Below are 9,314 nucleotides of genomic sequence, written 5' to 3'. Positions count from 1 at the left end.
GAACTACAAGAAGGAAGCGGGCACCAGTGGTTGCGAAATTCCTCTTGTAGAGGAGGCCATCACGAACACAAAATCCTCGGCTTGTTGTGGAGTCATGCGCGTTGAAAAGGGGCTCTAAGCTGAAGTCTTCTCGCTGCTCCTTCTCGAAGGTCTCTTTATCAGGGAATGCAGGTGCCAAAGAAGCAATCAAGTGATCAAAGTTATCGGCATCACAAAGAGTGGTGTTTAGCGGCATTCGCGAAAGGCAGTCAGCATCAGCGTGTCGGCGACCACTCTTATATGAAACTGTGAAGTTGTACTCCTGAAGACGTAGAGCCCAGCGCGCGAGTCGACCAGAGGGATCACGAAGATTGACAAGCCAACACAACGAATGATGATCTGTGACGATTGTGAATGGGCGTCCATACACGTACGAGCGAAAACGTTGCACAGCAAAAATGACCGCTAGGCATTCCTGCTCCGTAACGGTGTAATTGCGTTCAGGCTTACTTAACGTACGACTCGCATAAGCAATGACATGCTCGTTCCGGCCGCATCGCTGAACGAGGACTCCACCGACCCCCACGCCACTCGCATCGGTGTGGATCTCTGTTGGTGCAGCTGGGTCGAAATGCCGAAGGATGGGACCCGTCGTCAGTAAGAACTTCAGTTGACGAAAAGATGCGTCGCACTCGTGAGTCCACTCAAAAACGGCGCCCTTATGCAGAAGACAAGTCAGGGGATAGGCGACATCGGCAAAAGCAGGTATAAATCGGCGGAAATAAGAGCAGAGGCCTAGGAAACTACGAAGCTCTTTAACAGACCGAGGAGGCTTAAACGCTTCAACAGCTGCTGTCTTTTGTGGATCAGGCCTGATACCATCCTTGTCTACAAGATGGCCAAGCACCAATGTCTGCCGCTCACCGAAGTGACATTTCTTAGAATTGAGCACTAGGCCGGCGTTTTCGATGCAGTCTAAGACGACTTCCAGGCGCCTGTTGTGCTCTTCAAAAGTGCTTCCAAAGATGACAACGTCGTCTAGGTAACACATGCAAATATGCCATTTGAGGCCTCGAAGAATGGTGTCCATAAATCTTTCGAAAGTCGCGGGTGCATTGCAAAGCCCAAACGGCATGACGTTGAACTCAAAAAGGCCATCCGGGGTTATAAAGGCCGTTTTTTCTTTATCCGCCGGGTGCATTGGGATTTGCGAGTAACCCGATCGCAAATCTACAGAAGAAAAGTAGGATGCTGAATGAAGGCAATCCAATGCGTCATCAATCCTTGGGAGAGGGTAAACGTCTTTCTTGGTAATGGAATTGAGACGGCGGTAGTCCACACAAAATCTCCAAGTATCGTCTTTCTTTCACCAGTATAACTGGAGCAGCCCACGGACTAGATGACTCCTGAATTACTCCTTTCTGTAGCATTTCGTGAACCTGTTCGTCGATAACCTGGCGCTCTGACGGTGACACTCTATAGGGTTTCTGTCGAACAGGCTGCGCCGACCCCGTGTTAATTCTGTGCTTGGTTCGAGACGCAGGAATGGACGGCGCGTTATCGCCCTGGGCGAAGTCGAAGATGCTTAAGTGTTTAGTCAGGCCGTTCACTAATGTACGGCGCTCGTCCATGCTGATCGACTTGCTGATCATTGGCAGAATCTTCGAGTCTTCCGAGCAGATGTCAACTCGTGTATGTGGAGCATCTGTGAGCACGGCGACTGGCGTCGATATGTGCTCTTTGAAGGAAGCAATCTTCATGCCAGCAGGTACCACTGCGTTTTCGCCTGAAGGGTTGACAACCCATAATTTGGTGCGCCGCTGAGCAACAGACACAAGACAATGTGGCAGAAAAATGTTCTTCTTCATGCACGGTAAATACGCCGGCTCTACTGTGGCGTCGAAAGCCCGATGAGTGGTAGTAGCGCAGCCCACCGGCACACACACAGCTGACAAAGCAGGCACGAGAGTGTCCTCACAGGCATGAAATGCGCCATCCTCGTTTGGAGCATCCTGCATGAGCTCGTAAGAAATTTCACCACTCACAAACATCTCCCCTCTTCGGCAATCAACGGTGGCACCGCACATTTGCACCGCACATTTGCATTGTGTTAGCGGAGAAGACGAAGAAGAGAACTCTTCTGGCTCGTCGGAGGCTCGCCCTGAGGCCTGTTCAATAAACACCGTTTGTCGCGCGTCGTAACAGTTTTTGGTGGAAGGTGCTGGGTACTTGAAGTAACGACGGACCCGGAGCCATTTATTCTTCGCCGGAGTCGTCGCCTCGCCGGACTACCCCCTGCGCCTGTTAACATGACCAACGAAGGAGACGCTCGGGGACCGATACCTGCCGCTCCGGGATCAATGCCTGCTGGTACGTGGCGCTACTACCGAGAACCTCGGGTTTTCACCGGGAGAGCAGGTGAAGATGTAGAAGAATGGCTCAGACATTACCAACGGGTAAGCAAGTCGAACGGCTGGAACACCACCGACCAACTAACCAACGTTATCTTCGCTCTCACTGACACTGCCCTGATGTGGTTTGAGAACCACGAAGAATTATTAACAACGTGGGAACGTTTCGTTCATGACCTAAAGGAATGCTTTGGCGACTCGGACGCAAAAAAGAAACGCGCAGAGCATACCTTGGCACAGAGAGCACAGCTACCAGGGGAGACTTGCACTGCCTACATCGAAGAGATCTTGAAATTGTGCAAGCAAGATAACGCAAGAATGTCCGAGGAAGACAAGGTCGGGCACCTGCTCAAGGGCATAGCAGAGGATGTATACAATTTTCTGATCGGCAAGGACAGTCTCGCTTCAGTGTCTGATGTCATGAAGCACTGCCGTACGTTCGAGGCGCTGAAGATGCGCCGAATAACGCCAAAGTTTGGTCGATTGGCCAATGTTACCACTGTGGCCAGCATCGATATGAGCTCTTCATTTGACTTGGCGTCGACCATACGACAGATCGTCCGCGAAGAGCTAGACAGACACACCGAGACGACACGTCGCCTGCCTGATGTCTCAGATGCCTCCTTTTCGCAAGCCCCGGCGACTTCACCACCTTTGAATGGATGGCAACCGTCGGTCAGCGTCGCGAATGTGTCAGAGTACCGACACGCACCGGCATCGAGAGGCCACTACTCTTCGGATACCCGATTTGAACCTCACCCTCGTTACGCACGTTCCTCTGGACGCCCCACCACTGGCAATGCTCCGCGTTACGACCCAGTCATGCGTCCTAGGCGTGCAGACGTGTCTGACAGCTCTGAAGACTACCGCAGAAGCCGTCCGCTTCCGACATGCTACGTCTGCGGCGTCCTTGGCCATATATCCCGTTTTTGTCCTCAACGCCAAAGGTATCCGTACGATCAACTTGCTGCCCCAGCCCCCAACGCCCAATGGCCTCCTATGTCGCAATCGCCTTCTAGCAGCAACTTTTGGCAAGGAAGCTTACGGAACCGCTCACCTGCCTCCGATCGTAGCGTGACGCCACCTCCTGTTCCTCGATTGCACCGGTCTCCTTCACCACGGCGTCGTTCAAGATCACCACCGCCGGAAAACTAGAGAGCGCGGCCAATGGAGGTGAGGTCGCTGGAGATTCTCTGCTGAAAGATATGCCTCCGCCTGTGTTTATGTTGAAGAACAAAGTGAAAGTCCTCGTTGATGGTGTGTCTACATTGACTGTAATAATATGTTAAAGTCGGAAGCTAAACATCAGCAGAAACAGAACTTAAGCAAGGCATTCCACAAGGTTCGATCTTAGGACTTTTATTATGTATACTTTATATTAATTATATATGCAATAACCCTTACACAGAAAAATTTGTTAAGTATGCAGATGACACGAATGCCTTTTTTAGTGCTGAATCAATGAACATCTCCAAATTGCTGTAACTAATTATTTAAGGCATCTGAAACTGTGCCTTCCATGAAAACAAACTTGCATTAAACACAAATAAAACAAAATACGCTATTTTTAGTTCTGCGAACAAACCGCACATTAACCTGAAACTCTCCTTTCAGGGCACCACGTTAGAGCGCGTTCGCACGCAGTAATGTCTAGGCGTTTCGTTCGAGGGCAACATGTCGTGGAATACCCATGTGTGAAACTTGCCTCTGAATGAGGCAGAACTGTAGGCCTGCCTGTACAGGTTATCAAACCTAGAGCCATTATGGCTCAAAAAGGCTATATATATCTATTACGCCCACTTCTACTCTCGCTTGCCTTACTGCGCGCTAGTATGGGCAAAAACGTCCGTTCAAAACATAAACAGACTCGAGGTATTGCAGAAAAAGGTTCAAAGAATATTTGAAAATATCTATGGGCACCCTAGCGAACTACGTACTCATCAGCTGTTCATAAATCACGATATAACTAGTGCACGTGATCTTTATACATATAAACTACTAGTTTATACAAAAAAACAAGCTTTATCAGCATGCATTTGATAGCTCCCTTTAAATACACTCTCCGGAATCAACCCGCACCAGTTCATTTTTTCCGGACAGTCTACGGAGAATGTCTTCTTCAATACCAGATACCAGCAATACTGGACAAATTTTTAACTTGTATTAACTTCGAACTGCCTGAATGTAAATTCAAGTAACATGTGCGAACTATGCTTTTAAACATATATTAACCGCTCGAGCCCCAACATACTTCCTTTGTCATCTCGATGCATACGATATTTTATGTATAAGATAATTTTTGTTGTCCTCGCGCAAGCGTTTACAAGGACTGTGTGTTACGTGTTTTATGTACGTCTTATTTTTGTACACTAACAGGTTTGCATTACGTGATATCGTCATGTTTAAAATTTGACACACGCATGTACAGTGTTTCGGATGATTGTAAAATGCCCGCTGCTGGGTCCTTGGGCACTCTCAAGATGCCTGCGGCATCTTTTCGCCTGAGGAGCTCCGACTCAGTGTTGGAAATAAACTTGACTAGCGAGGCATCGTCACGACTCCGTCGTGTGTTCGCCGTGACGCCATCGTCGTCATACAGTCGTCCCTCATTCGTTCTCACACCGCCGTCCTCACTGCAGCTTCGTCATTGGACTCTCGTCATGGCTTCGTTGTCACGCGATGCATTTTCCTCACGCCATTGTACTCGTATTGTCATCCTCACTCATATCATTGTCATACCATTGTTGTGATGCGGTCGATGCATTGGCTGTCGTAGTTAACGCCTTCACCGTTTCACTGCCTTCGCCATTCTATCGTAATCAAGCTGTCGTCACTCAATGCCACCGTCGTCAGTCCAGCTTCGCAATCCGTTGGTCATCACACACTGGTCGTCGCCACGCTGTGTTCCTTATACCATGTTGATCGTTTAAGAATCGTCGTCTCGTCGTCGTCAATCCGCGCCGTGCTCGTTGGCACAGCGAAGTGGGACGATACCGGGACGTCAGTCTCACAATGACCTCTACAGAGGTTGAATAAACGTGACTGTAGCAATATGGTCGCTACATGGTTTCAATGCTAATCGTATTGTCGTCGACGGTCGTCGTATGAGTTCTGCGAAATTGTTTGCCTTGTTTTTCGAAATTGCAAAGTCTTTTATTTTGTATAGTGCGACTTCTTCTGAGGTATTTCTTGTGGTGTCTACGTTTGTAGCGGTGTTTATTTCTCGCTAGTCGGTATACCTGCAAAGTTTTATCACTGTTTTTGTATTAATCCTCCCCCCTGTAATGTATTGTGGCACTGTACGTGGGTATGTCATAAATAAGTAATAAATAAGGATGCACAGTGTCCCTCTCGCAGTTAACAAGCTGTCAGCGCACTCCAAAATTAATATAACATCACAACTCGAGATGTTATGGCTATTATGCCGCGCCTGACATTTCAACATTACTTCGTCAGGCTGAAATGTTTCATCAGGTGTGGCTGTGTTTGGTAACTATCACCGGTGTTTGGTAACTGTCACCAGGAAGCAGACCGTTTTTACTGTGGGCGTAGCAAGATTACAAATTCTTACAGTTCTCTTCATTCTTTCATTCTTTGCGGTCGGCATATCGTTTGAGCGCAGCGGGAGTTCCTTCTCGATCGAGTGAGCGCGTTAAATCCCTCGCGGCTTTTATCCGCGTCGGATAAGGGCGGGGCTCACACCCTCTGCATCTTCTATTTGCATTTTGTGCATTTTGGCATCTGTCAAATCTACATGTTGGGTTGTTGCGTTGGGAGATGACGCCGCCATCGCGATATGGTCTTAGAACCACTCGCCACCGGCGCCGCAATCGTGCTGACGAGATAAGGCTACTTATTCGAATGCCTCTGATTGAAAACAGGGCATGTTGGATTGAAACAGGGCATGATTGAAAACAGGGCTACGCAAGTGTTACATGCATCGATCGTTCACGCCAAGGAACCATCCTTCGCGTGAACGATCGCTGTGGCTGAAAAGTTTTGGATGCCTGCGCTGGGAACACACTTTGACGATTTTTTTTTTTAGAGACGATGTAGCTTCTCGTAGCGTGACCGTCGTGTTCAGTAGCTCCTGGATGTCTGATATGGGAGTCAGTTAACAAACTCTTCTTACACCGGGGCACGATGTCGCCGGGGCACGGCGGCCGCATTTCGAAGTCACTGCTGATGGCTGCAGTAAGTGCGGAGGGAGAAGAAGTAGCAGAAGTAGAAGGGTCTTTGGAAGACATAGTTGCAAGGGGCACGACGCATACAGGCCCTGGCGCAAGCCACTGTGGTGTTTTGCGGAAGGAGAATTTTCTCCGATGTCACGTTCGTGGCGGTGACAAGCGCCGAGACATTGTAAAATCGAACTACACCTGGTGCAAAAGCGATGCCTTTATGAAGACAACGGGAAGAGGCAAGACCAAGACGTCACCATGGTCGATATCGGTCAACATAATGGTAATAATTCGCTTTCGGCCGTAAGGCAGTTCAGTATCTTCCGCAGCGATCAGGCGCAATGGCGTGTACGTGTCTTCCCCAAGTAAGTAGTCGGTGTCCGTAAGATGCACGACGCGTTGACCACAACAAATAGCCGCGGAAGCAGAAGACAGAAAATCCCACCCTAAAATAAGTTGATGAGCGCACGGGGACAGCACAGCTAATTGTATATGGTGCCGAATGTCATCAATCACGACACGGGCAGTACAAAGAGCGGAAGGTCGAACAGCGTCCCCTTGGGCTGCAACTAGCGTCGGTTCATCGTATGGCGTTGTGACTTTCCTGAGACACGAGCATAAATCTGCGTGAATAACGGAAATCGTCGCGCCTGTGTCCATCAAAGCATGGACGGGCACTCCTTGGACAAACACTGAGAACATATTGGACGGGCGCGATGGAGGAATTTCAGTCCTGGTGTCGTATGCAGTTTGTCCTCCAAAAACTGCATCGCTTAGTTTTCCAGACGAATGTTAGGGTTGAGAGAGACGGGCCGTAGTGGTGACCTGGAGCGGCGGAACGGCGAAGGGGAGCGGCGTCTGGCTGAACACTAAGTGCCGCGGTCTTCAGTCGATGCGGGCGGAGAAGAGAAACGCCGGCTTTGGGCAGAGGCTCCACGGGAAAAGTTGCTTTCGGAGATGTCGTATCCCCGACGCTCGTCCTGCTGGCGCTTGCGGCAGAAACGTGAAATATGGCCGCGATAGCCGCAGTAATAGCATGTGGGACGTGACGGACGTCATGGCGGATAGTACAGGGGGCCAGGTGGTCCGGAAGTCAGTGCAGTCAAATGGGCCGATGAAAGCTCGGGCGGCATCGACGAGATGTTTACTGGAGACGCGGCAGCAACCGACGCGTACGTGTGTAGCGGCACCGTGGAGTTGGCGTTGCCTGGAGGCGTGGCAACAACTTCCGCGTACGTTGGTAGGGGACGAGAGACGGAGGGTTGCACGCGCGTGGAGCAGGTCAAGGACGCCAGTTCATCCCTGATGATGTCACGCAAGGCCGTGCTAGAAGACGCACTGGGGCACACCGACGGTGACGACAAGCCCATAGATTGTAATTCTTCGCGTATTATAGCTCGTATCATGACACGCAGATGTGGGTCCGCCGTAGAAGAATAGTCGCCAACGTCCGGCTGAAGGCGAACAGACTCAAGTTCGTCCAGGCGCTGACACGTTGTGACGATGTCAGTAATTGTAGCGGGGTTCTTGATGGCAAGGGCGTTGAAGGCGACTGATCTAATGCCTTTCAGAACGTGGCGCACTTTGTCTGACTCTGATATAGATGAACTCACAAGGCGGCAAAGCGCAATAACATCCTCGATATACGATGTGTAAGACTCGCCTGGCTGCTGTTGGCGAGTATCGAGGGTTTTCTTCGCGATGGTAGAACGAACGGCCGATGTACCAAATACTTGGCGGAGCTTCTGCTTGAAGGCAGCCCAGTCAGTAAAGTCTATCTCGTGGTTGAAGAACCATGTCTTCGCCACACCCGTCAGGTAGAAGGAGACGTGGCGGAGCTTGTGGGGGTCGTCCCAACGATTAGTGGAACTTACTCGCTCGTAGTCATCCAGCCAATCCTCCACATCTTCCCCACGAAGACCAGCGAAGAGATGGGGGTCACGCTGGTGGCCGCTGGTGGTGCCAGAACGGTAGAAGTGGAGGGTGGTGCGTCCTGAGACATGCTAGCGGACAGTGGGCGCAAGCGGCGGCCAGAACGTAGCTCCAGGGGGGTAGACTGAGCGGGCAGAGGACTGAGGATCGAAGGAGCTACCTCCACCACTTATGACGGCTCTGTTGACACGACGTTTATTCGGCCCGAGTACTCAGGAGCGAACCAGCAAACCCGATGATGATAATAATATACAGATGAAGAAGACGTGCGTAATAAACGCCCACATAGATATATATATATTATATATAATGATATATATATATATAATATATATATATGTGCACGCACGCGTGAGTGAGAAGAACGATGACCGGTGAACGTGCTTGCGGTCCCGGGTGGAAAGAGAAGAGACGACGTTGAGTTGATCAACCAGCTGACCGCTCTTGCGCTCACCTTCGCGACCTACAATAAACGGCCCCCTTCATCCGTAAGGGTGATAAACGGTCTCCTTCGCGCGTAACAGAGTGGGTGGAGTGCTGGGTACGCGCTCACAACAACGGACCGTCACTGCTGCAGCTTCGTCGAAGCCGTCGACTTGCAGTCTCCCGCCATCTCCCGTGACCGTCTTCGACATGCTGAAGAAGGAGCGCTCCGAGGGCAGCGCCTAGCAGTCCACTGCAATACTACCGAGTTCCACCCACATTCGGAGGAAAGCGGGAGAAATGCCGACGAGTGGCTCGTCCATTACAAACGGGTGAGCAAGTCCAACGGGTGGAATTCAACCGCTCAGCTCACCAATGGGGGTTCTCCCTG

This window comes from Dermacentor silvarum, chromosome 3, assembly GCF_013339745.2.
Source record: "Dermacentor silvarum isolate Dsil-2018 chromosome 3, BIME_Dsil_1.4, whole genome shotgun sequence".
Classification (NCBI taxonomy): domain Eukaryota; kingdom Metazoa; phylum Arthropoda; class Arachnida; order Ixodida; family Ixodidae; genus Dermacentor; species Dermacentor silvarum.
This window is presented reverse-complemented; position numbering follows the sequence as displayed.